The sequence below is a fragment of the Ranitomeya imitator genome, chromosome 2, assembly GCF_032444005.1.
Source record: "Ranitomeya imitator isolate aRanImi1 chromosome 2, aRanImi1.pri, whole genome shotgun sequence".
NCBI lineage: Eukaryota > Metazoa > Chordata > Amphibia > Anura > Dendrobatidae > Ranitomeya > Ranitomeya imitator.
The window spans coordinates 373769168-373786495 of record NC_091283.1 but is presented as its reverse complement, the minus strand read 5'-3'; positions in this window follow the sequence as shown (position 1 = coordinate 373786495).

Genomic DNA, 17328 nt, shown 5'->3' with positions numbered 1-17328 from the left:
CTGCGCTCCCGCAGGCGTCTGTCAATCTGAATGGCCAGAGACATAGAATCACTCAGACCGGAAGGCGTGGGAAACCCCACCATAACATCTTTAACGGATTCAGAAAGACCCTTTCTGAAAATTGCCGCCAAAGCATCATTACTCCATTTAGTCAACACCGACCATTTTCTGAATTTCTAACAATACAATTCTGCCGCCTCTTGACCCTGAGACAGGGCCAACAAGGTCTTCTCAGCTTGATCCACAGAATTAGGTTCATCATATAACAATCCCAAAGCCTGAAAAAAGGAGTCTACATCAAGCAAAGCCGGATTCCCAGATTCCAGGGAAAATGCCCAATCCTGCGGGTCGCCACGCAGCAGGGAGATGACAATTTTAACCTGCTGAATGGAATCACCGGAGGATCGAGGTCTCAAAGCAAAAAACAGTTTACAGTTGTTTTTAAAAGTCAAAAATTTGGACCTGTCACCAAAAAACAAATCAGGATTAGGAATTTTCGGTTCTAAAACAGGAGTCTGAACAATATAATCAGAAATACCCTGTACCCTAGCAGCAAGCTGGTCTACACGAGAAGCTAATTCCTGAACATTCATGCTAGCACAAGGCTCTTCAGCCACCCAGAGATAAAGAAGGAGGAGAAGACAAAGTAGACTGAAGAAAAAAAATGGCTCAAGACCTTTCTTCCCTTCTTCTGAGACGCATTTAACTCATTATTGGCCAGTTGTACTGTTATGATCAGGTGACCTTGGAGCAGCATGAATAACTTTCACTGGAATAGGTGGTAACTATACTGACCGCAAACCCTGAACTTAACACCGCAACTAGAAGTAGCCGTGGGGTGTGCCTAACAAAACCTAGACACCTCGACACAGCCGGAGGACTAAATACCCCTATAGATGGAAATAGGAATTTCTACCTTGCCTCAGAGCAGAACCCCAAAGGATAGGCAGCCCCCCACAAATATTGACTGTGAGTAGTAGAGGAAAAGACACACGCAGGCAGGAAACAGGATTTAGCAGATGAGGCACACACTAGCTAAATAGGAAAGGATAGGACAGGATACTAAGTAGTCAGTATTAAAAATCCTTCCAAAAATATCCACAGCAGAAAATACAAAAACTCCACCATCTAACTAAAGATGTGGAGCGTATATCTGCAACTCCAGAGAATCCAACAAGACTGAGAAAACACTGACACAGTCTAAGCTGGACAAGAGAAAAACAAATGAATAGCACAGAATATAAGCACACTGCATGTGTGCCACAGAAACAAAAACCAGACACTTATCTTTGCTGAATTGGCAGCTAAGCAGGAGAAGCCAGAAAGTGATCCAACACTTCACAAGAAACATTGACAACTGGCAAGGGCTAATGAATCCTGCACACCTAAATATCCCAGTCAGAACTGCAATGAGCAGATACACCTGGCCAGGACTGCGACTCAGAGACAACTGCATTCCCACCTACAACCACTGGAGGGAACCCAAGAGCAGAATTCACAACAGCTGTCCCCGGGTAGTAGGGCTAATAGAGCTGTCCCCGGGTAGTAGGGCTAATAGAGCTGTCCCTGAGTAGTAGGGCTAAAAGAGCTGTCCCTGAGTAGTAGGGCTAATAGAGCTGTCCCTGGGTAGAGGGGCTAAGAGAGCTGTCCATGGGTAGTGGGGATATGAGAGCTGTCCCTCAGTAGTATGGCTAATAGAGCTGTCCGTGGGTAGTAGGGCTCGGACCTCAGTACTAAGGATTGGCTGCATCTGCTTGGGTTCAAAGATGGAACCACATAAAAGTGCTGGCTGACTGCATTCACTGTGGTCACCATTTGTGTAGGCTGACTGTGTTCCCAGCATGAACTATTCACTCTGACAAAGATGGCACCTGCTCCTTGTGCTGGTGCTGACCCCTTTATTGGCTGCATCGGCTCAGATTCAAAGATCACATCAGTTCCCTGTGCCAACTCCAGGCACTCTGCTGAGCACTGTCTGTTTCTAGTTCGAACGCAGCCAGTATTTAGTAGAGGGGGTGGCACCAGCACAGGGGGCGGCTGACATCATTGATTTTGCGCTCTGACTTTGCGGGTCGCATAGAATGATATGGTGGGCCACATTTGGCCCCTCGAGTCTTAAGTTTGATACCGATGATTTAGGATAAAGGGATTTCCCATGAAATGTCTGTGGCGTCGGTCCTGTACTGAGGACGCTGATCCTGGAGGAGGAGGCTGTGGTAGATGCAGGTTCTATATTCTGGGGCAGAGTTACTGATCCTGTGTAATTAATCGCTCTCAGTCAGATATCTGTGTTTCCATACATTCCTCGGATAGACTATAATGGGAGCACGTTCTGTCGGATGGTCAAATGTCTATGTATGTTTTCCGTCTTGGTGTCTTTTTAACCCCTTAACGACCAGGGGTATTTTTGGTTTTGCATTTTCACTTTTTGCTCCCCTTCTTCCCAAAGCCATAACTTGTTTATTTTTTCCTCAATATGGCCATGTGAGGGCTTATATTTTGTGGGACGAGTTGTACTTTTGAATGACACCATTGGTTTTAGCATGTCATGTAACACAAAATGGGAAAAAAATTCCAAGTGTGGTGAAATTGCAAAAAAAAAGTGCAATCCCACAGTTGTTTTTTGCTTGGCTTTTTTGCTAGGTTCACTAAATGCTAAAACTGACCTGCCATTATAATTCTCCAGGTCATTACGAGTTCATAGACATCAAACATGTCTAGGTTTCTAGGTTCTTTTTTATCTACGTGGTGAAATTTTTTTTTCAAAGTTTGTAAAAAAAAAAAAAGTTGCCATTTTACGAGACCCGTAGCGTCTCCATTTTTCAGGATCTGGGGCTGGGTAAGGGCTTAATAGGCTAGGTTCACATTGCATTAGTGGGTGTCCGCTAACGGACTCCGTTACATGGCGCAATTGTCGCAATTAATGCTATGTAACGGATCCCTTAGCGCACCCATTGACTGCAATGTGCTAATGGATCGCTAACGCATCGCAAACGTTTGCCATTTTTGGCATGCGTCTGCGATGTGCCGTTAGTTTCGGACGGACCTCGAACGCTGCTTGCAGTGTTCAGGGTCCATTCTTCGCTAGCGCAGATCGGGCATCTGCGCTAGCGGGATCGCCAAACGCAATCCCTTTTTGGACATTGTGTTAGCACAATCTGTTAGCGTATCTGCTAAACGGATTGCACTAACGCAATGTGAACCTAGCCTTATTTTTTGCGTGCCAATCTGACATTTTTATTGATACCATTGTGGTGTGTATATGATCTTTTGATCACCTTCTAATGCCTTTTATTGCAATGTTGCAGCGACCAAAAAAAACGTAATTCTGGTGTTTCGATATTTTTTTACTCGCTACGCCCTTTACCAATTTGATTAATTATTTTTATATATTGATCGGGCGATTCTGAACGCGGCGATACCAAATATGTGTATATTTAATTTTTTTGTAATTGTTTTATTTTGAATGGGGCGAAAGGGGGGTGATTTGAACTATTATATTTTTTTAGATTTTTAAACATATATTTTTTTACTTTTGCCATGCATCAATAGACTAGAAGCTGGCACAACTCGATCGCCTCTGCTACATAGAGCAGGGCTGCAGTGCAGTACTGGAAAATGGTTACAAAAAATCAAAACTGCAGTAAAATAGTGTACAAAACCCTCTGCAATTTCACCATTGTTATTTGAGTTTGTTTTAATGTACAGTAAAAATGACCTAAGAACATGATTCTTCACGTCAGTTCGATTGCTACGATATTAACCCTCTACAGCTATGACGTACTGGTATCTCATATGCTGGCTTTCAGACTTTGATGTGGGCTTGCACGCCGAGCCCAACTCTTTCATGTCAGATGATAGCTGATCTAATCAGTTGTCATGTTTGTTTAACAGCCGCGGATGGAGCAGAGCTGTTAACTTGTTAAAGGCCAATGTCAATCTCTGACCGCGGCACTTAACACGCATCGGCAGGAGGGCACATGATTTCACATGTCTATCGGTGCACCCATGATGTGAAGGTGAGGCGCCGATGTATTGTCACTTGTCTTGCGAAAGCCAGCCTTTAGCTGGCATTCATAGGATATCGTGATTTTCCCTATTTATATTCCCTAAGCTTTAAGTCCCTTAAGGTGACTAACATGTACAATAAAAAGTGAAACACGTTTTTTAAAAAAATTTAAAAATAAAGACAAGTTCAAATCGCCCCCCTTTTGCCCCATTAAAAATAAAACAATTTAAAAAAATTATCGCTACGTGTATTAAAGTCCAATCTATCAAAATATAAAATAAATGAATCCGATTGGCTTAACCAGAAAATTATCGAAACGAGAGAATTAATTTATATTTGGTTGGACTGTTACTCAAATCTGTATATATTTAAGTTTTGAAAAGTGGGGATAGTCACATGTTGGGGTCTCTTGCCTTAAGCGGTTTAAAATGGTGACCCATTGTTTGCTCTTTGAGTTTCACAGGAGTACCAACACAGCTGCCTTCAGCAGTCACCTGGCTGCAATGGTAGCTCATCAGCTCCTCGCGAACACATCACGAGGCTTGGGGGGGGGGTAATATAGGAAGTGCACAATTGGTTCCTGAAACTGTTGTCACAGCAGAACCACCTGCCTTAAATGCAGGTCTCAGGTATTAAAGAGTATTGTCAACTTCTACATAGGGCAACTGGTTGCAGGGGCAGCATTAGTTCATGATAAAGAAAAAAATGTTATCTCTCAAGACAATTTTTTTGAGGTCTTACATAAACAGTCACTATCAGTGCAACATGTCTCGCGAGAATTCGGCACGATCTTCAATGGAGCACGGTGACTCCACTGCGCAGGCGCCAGATTTCCATTCCCGCTGTCACGGGGCTACCGCGACAGAGAGGTTCCAGAGAACCGCAGCGCTCTGGGCCTCGTTCACACACTGTGAACAGAAGCTCTTTACCTATATTTTGACCTGGCTGCTTTGTGCCAGCAGTGCAGGAGTTAACCTTATTGCTGAGAGCTGGGTCTCTCTCAGCTGAACTGGATTTTGTAATCTGATCCTCTATATAGACCCAGTCCTGACTTCAGCTATTGTCAGTGATCAGTTCTACTGCCTGGCTGGAGGTTGATGGAGAGAGGTGTTGGAGGTTTATTTACAGAGATTGGTGTCTGCAGTTTTGGTTTCATGTTAAACCTGTTTTCCTTCCTAAGTTTATTCCTTCTCTTCCCTTCTTTGTTTCCTCTGTGGTTGTGTGAGCATTTGGTGAGTTTGAATCTTTTAGTTACCTTGTCTGTTTACCCTGTTATTTGTTGTATTATTACACGGGTGCACTCCACCTCCTTTGGGGGGAGAGGGGGCCACTCATAGGGCCTGCACAGGAGACAGGGATACGCTGGCGGCTCAGGCTTCCTAACCTTCATAGGTACCCCCGAGATAAGGGAAAGCGAGGGCCCCATTAAAGTGGTAGGGTCAGGTGCGGGTCCCATTACACTGTCCTGCCCCTTTAACGCCGCTTACGGCGTGACAGTATCACTGACCTAAAAAAATTTTCTTGGTCCAATATGGACCCCATTGCTGCTTTAGCTGGACAAATGCAGCAACTCAGTCTAGAGGTGGCTGACCTCCGCTCGGCGGTTGTGCAGCGCACTCCAGTGGCCACTGCAGGGGTTGCTACACCTCCACAAGCTTCGCTGGAGCCTAAAATTGCGTTACCTGACAGGTTCTCTGGGGGACGTGACAAGTTTGTTACATTCAGGGAAGCCTGTAAATTGTACTTTAGGTTGCGTCCTGACACTTCAGGTTCAGAGGAGCAGAGGGTTGGAATTGTAGTATCGCTCCTACAAGGGGACCCTCAGGCCTGGGCATTTTCACTTCCCACTGACGCTTTGCCGTTACGGACTGTGGAGGAGTTTTTTCGAGCCTTAGGTCAGGTGTATGATGATCCTGACCGCGTCTCCCTCACTGAGTCCACAATACGCCATCTTACACAGGGAGACTGGCCAGTAGAGGAGTACTGCTCTGAGTTTCGGAGATAGGCTACTGACACATTGTGGAATGACCCTGCACTCCGTAGTCAATTTTATCAGGGCCTATCTGATAAAATAAAAGATGCTTTCGCCCTACAGGAGACACCAACCATACTGGAGGCAGCTATGTCTCTTGCGATCCGTGTGGACCGCCGCCTGCGCTAGAGACATAATGAATTGCCGCTATTCAAGGGTAAATCAGATTTGGACTCACCAGAATCTGAGTCTCTAGGAGAACCTATGCAGTTGGGTGGCGCTTCTCGTTCTAAGGGAGCTGCAGTAGTACGGCGCAAGGAAGGGGCATGTCTTTTTTGTGGCAGAAGGGGTCATTATGTGAATGTGTGTCCTTCTAGAAAACAACCGCCGGAAAACTATTGAGCCCGGGTTGCGGGGAGGTTGGCAACTCGGGTGTACTAATTTCTTCCTTAGGTAAACCTCAATTTTTCCTACCAGCTGAGATTCATCTTGGTGAAAATAGGTTTAATATCTCTGCCTTTCTGGACTCTGGGGAAGGGTTTAATTTAATTGATGCTGGGTTTGTTCAGGCACATGGGCTTAAGACTCAAGAGTTGTCTAGACCCATACCTATTATTGCCATTGATTCTGCACCTTTGAGCCAGGGGACTTTCACTCAGATCGTCCGTGGGGTGAGCCTACAAATAGGGGCGTTGCACTCCGAGTCAATAGATTGTTATGTGTTGGGGGGGAGTGCCGTCGCCTGTAGTACTCGGTTTACCATGGCTCACGTTACACAACCCGGTGTTAGACTGGCAGACTCGGGAGATTACTAGATGGAGTGAGTTTTGTCAGGAACATTGCCTGGGTACTCGGCTGGCCGGATTGAGTTGTCAGGTTTTGCCAGAGTTCATCTTCATCTCAGATTTTGAGGATGTATTCTCTGAGGAGGGGAGTAGAGAGCTACCTCCACACCGTCCTTATGATTGCGCCATACGTTTCATTCCTGGTGCTAAACTGCCTAAGAGTAGGCTATACAACATCTCAGCCCCAGAGAGACAGGCCATGAAGGACTATATCACGGAAAGTCTGGCCAAGGGTCATATCAGACCCTCGTCGTCACCCATTGCTGCTGGGTTCTTCTTTGTAAAGAAGAAGGATGGGGGTTTACGCCCATGCTTAGACTTCCGTGAATTAAATCAGATTACGGTCTGGGATTCTTTTCCGCTCCCTCTTATTCCGGACCTCTAACAAAATTGTGGGCACTAAATGGTTCTCCAAATTAGACTTCAGGGGGCATATAATCTCATTCGGATGAAGGAGGGGGATGAATGGAAGACGGCGTTTAATACTCCAGAGGGACGTTATGAGAACTTGGTTATGCCTTTTGGGTTAAGTAATGCTCCTGCTGTGTTTCAACACTTTGTCAATGACATATTTAGTCACTTAATAGGTAGGTTTGTGGTGGTATATCTGGATGACATCTTAATTTATTCTCCTGACCTCGAGTCTCATCAGGATCATGTACGGCAGGTCCTACAGGTACTCAGGGACAATAAACTGTTTGCCAAACTTGAGAAATGCATGTTCGCAGTCAAAGAGATTCCGTTTCTGGGTTATTTCTTATCCTCCACAGGTTTTCGTATGGATCCGGCTAAGGTCAGGGCGGTCTTGGAGTGGGATCGTCCTGAGGACCTTAAGGCTTTACAGAGGTTTTTAGGTTTTGCAAATTTCTATCGCAAATTTATTAAAGACTTTTCAGTGGCAGCCAAACCATTGACAGACATGACCAAAAGAGGCACGGATTTCTCCGTATGGTCCAGTGCTGCCAGTAAAGCTTTTGAAACTTTGAAAAAGTGTTTTTCCACTGCACCCATATTAATACAGCCTGATATCACTCAGCAATTTGTGGTAGAGGTGGATGCCTCTGAGTTAAGGTACCGTCACACTTAGCGACGCTGCAGCGATACCGACAACGATCCGGATCGCTGCAGCGTCGCTGTTTGGTCGCTGGAGAGCTGTCACACAGACAGCTCTCCAGCGACCAACGATGCTGGTAACCAGGGTAAACATCGGGTAACTAAGCGCAGGGCCGCGCTTAGTAACCCGATGTTTACCCTGGTTACCATCCTAAAAGTAAAAAAAAACAAACAGTACATACTTACCTACAGCCGTCTGTCCTCCAGCGCTGTGCTCTGCTCTCCTCCTGTACTGGCTGTGAGCACAGCGGTCGGAAAGCAGAGCGGTGACGTCACCGCTCTGCTTTCCGGCTGACCGACGCTCACAGACAGTACAGGAGGAGAGCAGAGCACAGCGCTGGGGGACAGACTGCTGTAGGTAAGTATGTAGCGTTTGTTTTTTTTTACTTTTAGGATGGTAACCAGGGTAAACATCGGGTTACTAAGCGCGGCCCTGCGCTTAGTTACCCGATGTTTACCCTGGTTACCAGTGAAGACATCGCTGAATCGGTGTCACACACGCCGATTCAGCGATGTCTGCGGGGAGTCCAGCGACCAAATAAAGTTCTGGACTTTCTTCCCCGACCAGCGACAGCACAGCAGGGGCCTGATCGCTGCTGCCTGTCACACTGGACGATATCGCTAGCGAGGACGCTGCAACGTCACGGATCGCTAGCGATATCGTCTAGTGTGACGGTACCTTAAGGGGTGGGAGCTGTATTGTCTCAGGTTATTTCTCCAAGTAAGTGGCGTTCGTGTGCATTTTTCTCGAGAAAATTATCTTCTATGGAGAAGAATTATGACATTGGTAACAGGGAGCGTTGGCAATTAAATGGGCATTTGAGGAATGGCGTCATTTTTTGGAGGGAGCACTTCATCCTGTCATGGTGATCACAGATCACAAAAATCTGTTATATTTAGAATCTGCAAAGCGTCTTACACCTAGGCAGGCAAGGTGGTCTCTGTTCTTCGCCAGGTTCAATTTCTACACAACGTACCAGCCAGGAAACAAGAATGTCAAGGCTGATGCGTTATCCCGTTGTTTCCCAGGGGTGGGGATAATTAAGAACCAGGTCCTATACTGCAGAAGGGTGTTGTAGTTGCCGCAATTAATTCTGATCTTGAGAAAGAGGTGGTAGAGGCTCAGGGGGACGCCCCAGCAGCCTGTCCGTTAGCTAAGCTTTTTGTTCCAGCTAATCTCCGTCTCAGGGTCATAAATGAGCATCATGACTCGGTTTTGGCCGGACACCCTGGAAGTAAGGTTACCACGGACCTACTCACTCGGCGTTTTTGGTGATCTGGGGTAAGACATGATGTACAGGAATATGTCGCTGCCTGCAGTGTGTGTGCGCGTTCCAAGTCGTCTCGTTCTCGCCCGTCTGGGTCTCTTCAACCTTTGGAGATTCCCAAAAGACCTTTGACTCATTTGTCAATAGACTTCATCACTGACTTACCGGTTTCAGAGGGTAATACAGTTATTTTAGTCGTAGTTGATAGATTTAGCAAGATGTCTCATTTCATTGCGCTCCCCGCATTACCAAATGCTAAGACTCTGGCACAGGTCTTTATTAAGGAGGTTGTGAGACTGCATGGTATTCCTTCAGAATTGTCTCAGATCGTGGGGTGCAGTTTATTTCTAAGTTTTGGAGGGCTTTCTGCAGCCGGCTGGGGACTCATTTGTTGTTTTCTTCAGCTTTTCATCCTCAATCCAATGGTCAGACAGAACGTGTAAATCAAAATCTTGAAACTTATCTCAGGTGTTTCATCTCAGAGAATCAGGAGGACTGGGTTAAATACTTACAAAACAAGAAGAGAATGTCCAGCTTCACTGAATCCGTAAAAAAGAGTTTTCTTTATTCACAAACTTTAAGCATAGAGGATACAGACTTCAGCACGAACCATATGGGTAAGAATCTCAATGCGTTTCTGGAGACTAAGCTCCCTTAATCATGACATGATGTCATGTCCCCAGATCATGTCATGATATCATGTCCCAGGGGACTCTGCTACATGAAGGTGCCGGTGACGTCACGTCAGATAGGAGGCGGCGCCGGGTGGGATGATGGACGGCTGCAAGGCGCTTGAGTCAGGGAGAAATCATACCTCCCTGACTCAATAGAGGTATGGTGCCACATTTATAAAAGTGATTATTTCAGCATTCCTAGGGATGCTAAACATAAGAGCCACCTTCACAGAATGCAGCCTTAGTGCTATTGAAGGTGGCTCTTTTACTTAAAACCCCCTGGGGGGGCGACAGGTTCCCTTTAAGACTACTCTCAAGCTGCACAAGTTCTCTGGAATGAACTACCCCAGACAATCCGGTTAATTCTCAGTAACACAGTTTTAAGTGTAATCTTAAACACATTTCTTTAGACTTGAATATAACCTCAATAATCTATTCCCTGTCCTCTCTTCCTGCTTTTCCTCAGAATCTGGTCCTTATCTTTTTCACAACATATGACGTATATTTCCGTCATACAGTTGTGACCAAAAGTATTGACACCCCTGCAATTTTGTCAGATAATACTCAGTTTCTTCCTGAAAATGATTGCAATCACAAATTCTTTGGCATTATTATCTTCATTTAATTTGTCTTAAATGAAAAAAACACAAAAGAGAATGAAGCAAAAAGCAAAACATTGATCATTTCACACAAAACTTCAAAATTGGGCCAGACAAAAGTATTGGCACCCTCAGCCTAATACTTGGTTGCACAACCTTTAGCCAAAATAACTGCGACCAACCGCTTCCGGTAACCATCAGTGAGTTTCTTACAATGCTCTGCTGGAATTTTAGACCATTCTTCTTTGGCAAACTGCTCCAGGTCCCTGATATTTGAAGGGTGCCTTCTCCAAACTGCCATTTTTAGATCTCTCAACAGGTGTTCTATGGGATTCAGGTCTGGACTCATTGCTGGCCACCTTAGAAGTCTCCAGTGCTTTCTCTCAGACCATTTTCTAGTGCTTTTTGAAGTGTGTTTTAGGTCATTGTCCTGCTGGAAGACCTATGACCTCTGAGGGAGACCCAGCTTTCTCACACTAGGCCCTACATTACGCTGCAAAATTTGTTGGTAGTCTTCAGACTTCGTAATGCCATGCACACGGTCAAGCAGTCCAGTGCCAGAGGCAGCAAAGCAACCCCAAAATATCAGGGAACCTCCACCATGTTTGACTGTAGGGACCGTGTTCTTTTCTTTGAATGCCTCTTTTTTTCTCCTGTAAACTCTATGTTGATGCCTTTGCCCAAAAAGCTCTACTTTTGTCTCATCTGACCAGAGAACATACTTCCAAAACATTTTAGACTTTTTCAGGTAAGTTTTGGCAAACGCCAGCCTGGCTTTTTTATGTATCGTGGTAAGAAGTGGGGTCTTCCTGGGTCTCCTACCATACAGTCCCTTTTCATTCAGACGCCGACGGATAGTATGGGTTGACACTGTTGTACCCTCGGACTGCAGGGCAGCTTGAACTTGTTTGGATGTTAGTCGAGGTTCTTTATCCAACATCCGCACAATCTTGCATTGAAATCTCTTGTCAATTTTTCTTTTCCGTCCACATCTAAGGAGATTAGCCACAGAGCCATGAGCTTTAAACTTCTTGATGACACTGCGCACGGTAGACACAGGAACATTCAGGTCTTTGGAGATGGACTTGTAGCCTTGAGATTGCTCATGCTTCCTGACAATTTGGTTTCTCAAGTCCTCAGACAGTTCTTTGGTCTTCTTTCTTTTCTCCATGCTCAATGTGGTACACACAAGGACACAGGACAGAGGTTGAGTCAACTTTAACCCATGTCAACTGGCTGCAAGTGTGATTTACTTATTGCCAACACCTGTTAGGTGCCACAGGTAAGTTACAGGTGCTGTTAATTACACAAAATAGAGAAGCATCACATGATTTTTCGAACAGCGCCAATACTTTTGTCCACCCCCTTTTTTATGTTTGGTGTGGAATTATATCCAATTTGGCTTTAGGACAATTCTTTTTGTGTTTTTTTTCATTTAAGACAAATTAAATGAAGATAATAATAGCAAAGAATTTGTATTTCCAATCATTTTCAGGAAGAAACTGAGTATTATCTGACAGAATTGCAGGGGTGTCAATACTTTTGGCCACAACTGTATGTTGTGTCCCTGACTTTGATGCGGGGTTCGGCGCTGAGACTGCATCTTTTCCCGCACATGACAGTTGATTTAATCAGCTGTCACGTGCCTTTAACAGCCACCGGTGAATCGATGTGTGTGGGTTTTTTTTCACACACCTGTATATCTTTTAATTTATATTGTGCCAAAAGGAGAGCAATTCAGAGCAATGATTTATAAAACAAACTTTAATTGCCATAAATACAAAAACATATATCAAAATATTACATTATCTAATGACTAGAGCACAGGATTAATGTCCCAGGAATGCTGGAAAAGCGCCCATCCCCCCACTCCCCCAGATGTAAATACCCTTGTAATGGTATGCATAAGAAAAAGCACCTACACTATCCAACCAAGGTCACCCCAAAGCAGTGGGATTCTATAGTAATGCCATTAAGTATGGTGGTGGAAAAAGGGTGCTAGCACTTACCACTACACAGAGGTAGGGGGGGGCGGTCGGGCGATGGTCCCCAACGCACGTTTCGTGGCCACCAGTGCCACTTCCTCAGGGGGAGTGTATATGTGTGTATATATAATTTATATTGTGTACATAAATTGTCACATACATTAATTATTTCCTCTAGTACAGGCGATTAGTTTTATTCTCCTTCCCTATTTCATCACACCTTAGATCTTCCTTAGGTCCTGAATTTTCCTGCATCTTATACAGATTACTTTCACTCACTCACAAACACACATTTTAACCTCAATCCACATATACACTATTCTTGCACTTTACTCATACCCACCAATGTGTCATGTATAAGTATCTGGCACGTACTGCTGTCATCACTATGACTGTGCTGTTGGCTTGCGGGTCAATTACCAGAGGCTGTGAGTCCTATATGACGTGGCAGGCGCATGACATAGTGCGCTGCATCATATCTTTCTTAACCCTTCCAAATTAAACCCACCTGACTTCAGTCACATGACACAGTATGGCAACCATTCATTGACTCTGGTTCAAATTATAACGTTCGGCGTCCTCCCTCTTCTGACACTCCCCCTGAGGAAGTGCTGACAAAATGCGCGTCGGGGCAGAGGTACGTATGACAGATCCGGCCACAGACTGCACCTGGCTAGCTGCATATCTTAGGTAACATATGCCTTATATTTGACATGGCTTATTATTGCATTGATGTTTGTAATAGCAATTGGGTCTGGTTTATAGCAGAGTGCAGCCACAATCTTTATGCACATGCATTTTAACCATACTTACCCTGCAAATCCTTAACTTTGCCACAGCACCATTTTCTGTTGCATCTATATGAGGAATAGCCACTAAGCCTTTATAATTGGTTAAAACATTTTGAATGTATATGCACATGCACTTTAATAGTACTTACCTGGATTATTGTTAGTTTCGGAAACGTTGAGGGAATACTTTGTGCATCTTATGGACTTTTCGCTTATCTGGTATTGCTATTTTCAATATTTAATCATGGGAGTAGGTTTAGTTTCATGCATGGTTGAACATTTATAGGACGATCCTACAAGTACCTCTTTGGTATTGTCTCCAAGGGTGCATGAATGCATTGACTCTGTATGCACTGAGCTTATTTCTGTGCTCATCACACAAGAGGCCTCTATTTTAAAAGTATAACTTGTGTTATATTATATTTGCAATTGATCAATAAAATATACTGTTGTTGACACTTTTTCAGTGTTCACTTTGCCTACTTGGTTCCCTTCGTGTAGTGTTCTTTTGATTGATAATTTTGATTTTCTAAATGGATCTAGCAGTGTATTGTACAAGACTTTAACACAGGTAAACCACTTTTTCATGTACGGTATTTGTATTTCCTTGTTTTTTTTTATTTACATATTTAGGATTTTTTTTTCTTTTTTAATTTACTGTAATAAAGATGTTTTTAGCCTTCTGTAAGAAGCCTCAGCTCTCTAAGTTTTGGTTTTGGATACTTTTTTTGGGCCTAATTATTTAGGATTGAGGGTATTGGTATATGTACAGTGCCTACAAGTAGTATTCAACCCCCTGCAGATTTATCAGGTTTAATAAGATGCAAATAAGTTAGAGCCTTCAAACTTCAAACAAGAGCAGGATTTATTAACAGATGCATAAATCTTACAAACCAAAAAGTTTTGTTGCTCAGTTAAATTTTTATAAATTTTAAACATAAAAGTGTGGGTCAATTATTATTCAACCCCTAGGTTTAATATTTTGTGGAATAACCTTTGTTTGCAATTACAGCTAATAATCGTCTTTTATAAGACCTGATCAGGCCGGCACAGGTCTCTGGAGTTATCTTGGCCCACTCCTCCATGCAGATCTTCTCCAAGTTATCTAGGTTCTTTGGGTGTCTCATGTGGACTTTAATCTTGAGCTCCTTCCACAAGTTTTCAATTGGGTTAAGGTCAGGAGACTGACTAGGCCACTGCAACACCTTGATTTTTTGCCTCTTGAACCAGACCTTGGTTTTCTTGGCTGTGAGCTTTGGGTCGTTGTCTTGTTGGAAGATGAAATGATAACCCATCTTAAGATCCTTGATGGAGGAGCGGAGGTTCTTGGCCAAAATCTCCAGGTAGGCCGTGCTATCCATCTTCCCATGGATGCGGACCAGATCGCCAGGCCACTTGGCTGAGAAACAGCCCCACAGCATGATGTTGCCACCACCATGCTTGACTGTAGGTATGGTATTCTTGGGGTCGTATGCAGTGCCATCCAGTCTCCAAACGTCACGTGTGTGGTTGGCACCAAAGATCTCGATCTTGGTCTCATCAGACCAGAGAACCTTGAACCAGTCAGTCTCAGAGTCCTCCAAGTGATCATGAGCATCTGTAGACGAGCCTTGACATGACATTTTGAAAGTAAAGGTACCTTACGGGCTCGTCTGGAACGGAGACCATTGCGGTGGAGTACGTTACTTATGGTATTGACTGAAACCAATGTCCCCACTGCCATGAGATCTTCCCGGAGCTCCTTTTTTGTTGTCCTTAGATTAGCCTTGACTCTTCAGACAAGCCTGGCCTCGGCACGGGAGGAAACTTTCAAAGGCCGTCCAGGCCGTGGAAGGCTAACAGTAGTTCCATAAGCCTTCCACTTCCGGATGATGCTCCCAACAGTGGAGACAGGTAGGCCCAACTCCTTGGAAAGGGTTTTGTACCCCTTGCCAGCCTTGTGACCCTCCACGATCTTGTCTCTGATGGCCTTGGAATGCTCCTTTGTCTTTCCCATGTTGACCATGTATGAGTGCTGTTCACAAGTTTGGGGAGGGTCTTAAATAGTCAGAAAAGGCTGGAAAAAGAGATAATTAATCCAAACATGTGAAGCTCATTGTTCTTTGTGCCTGAACTACTTCTTAATACTTTAGGGGAACCAAACAGAATTCTGGTGGGTTGAGGGGTTGAATAATAAATGACCCTCTGAAAAGACTTTTCACAATTTAAAAAAAAAAAATAAACAAAGAAATAACATTCTTTTTTGCTGCAGTGCATTTCCAACTTCCAGGCTGATCTACAGTCCAAATGTCACAATGCCAAGTTAATTCTAAATGTGTAAACCTGCTAAATCTGCAGGGGGGTGAATACTACTTGTAGGCACTGTATATGTTAGCTTATTAAGCCAGTGGTAAACTAGTAAAATTCTTCTTCAGGACAAAAAAAAAATGTATCAGCCAGATACCAAATGTACTTTCTCATCCTATAATTCCTACAAAAACCATGTCCTTGATGAACCTATATAGGCCTACAATTCTCCTCTAATTCAATCCAAAATATCTCCCTCAGTTGACTACTCATGTCCTCGTTGCCCAGCCCAATGTGAACCTTTTTCACTGTCCATGGTATTGCCCATTCATTTGAAAACATTAGGAGAAATTAACCCAATGTTTAAAAAAAAATATCTTTAACATCTCAATTCACAGCACTCCAGCGTGGGCTATATTTAATATTTGAAATGAAAGAGCACCCCCAGTTACAAAAATTAACAGAAGAACACTTTATAGTTGGACAGCCGCCACCCATATTACCATCCTTCACTGGTGTGTCTTACTGACATTTCTATCCATACATTTAATTACAGTTAGTAGAATTTCTATTCCGTAAAAATTGGCTGAAAAGCATTGAAAATACATGAAAATTAAGACAGTGCTCTTAAAGACTTGGTAAAAATGCATTGAAACCTGCCTAATTCCAACTAACAACAATGGTAGAAATTTGAGATAAGATTCAATTCAAATTTTACAAAAAATTTAGATTCTCCAGAATTTTACTTTTTTTTGCAATTTGTCGTTTTGCTGCATTGTAGAGGGCTAGGAAAAAGGTTCAATAAATAATATATTGCCGCATACCTGTCTGCCGTCTGGTCCTCCATGCTATCTGGCCTCTTCTTCAAGTCCTTAGGCTTGCAACATCATCTTCAACCTTCTTCACATGGCGCCAGAAACTGTGGCACCCTGAAGGCCTCAGATGTCACGATGTGTTGCAGTTGAGGGCTTGACTAGGTTTTCAGATGACTCACTTCATAATGCCGTCACCTAAAGACTTGCACAATGAAAAATGGGCCTACTCAGAGCTGTAAGACCTGGTGCAAAGTGGAAAAGTACAAATTGGTAGCGTGGCGGGCTGCGGCATGACAGGTGAACTAGGTTTGTTTGTGCCCATTATTTCTGTTTTAAGACCTGGTGACTCTTTTTGCTCTTTAATAACTTTTCTCTCCGACTTGCTCCTACTAAATATGTCACCAGTAGCTTTATTTATTCACATATAAGAGATAAAATCGCCCCAGTGTCAGTTCTTTTTCTTTCATCCCAACTTTTGGTATCTTCCGTCCCACTCAATCACAGCGATCGCACCATCAACTTGACTCTTGGTATCTTTATCATTTCACATATCCACAATTTTTCACCTAAATTTGAGCCCCCACTACTCTAGTATAAGCAGTTACTATTTTCCCTACATTTTAGTTCACTCCTTGTAGATGCTAGCTTACTTTGGTCTAATTTTCCTGCATTTTTTTTTATTTGCAAACAAACATTTATACTCTGGATAGCTTTCAGTTTTTGCAACGTGGGTATCTGAATAACGTCCTACGTGCTATTAATCAGTTTCTGAGCATCTCACAGCTTTTATCTTGCCTACTGAGAAACTCTATATCGTCTCTTAGGAATATAACCTGAACACATTATCTTCATAAAAAGATCCCCAATATGTTATTTCCGAAGGAGCATTAAGTTGCATGAGGCTACAGGAGAATACCCTCAAAAATATCTATACATTTTACCCCACCCTTTAACACCTAAGATAATGAGAA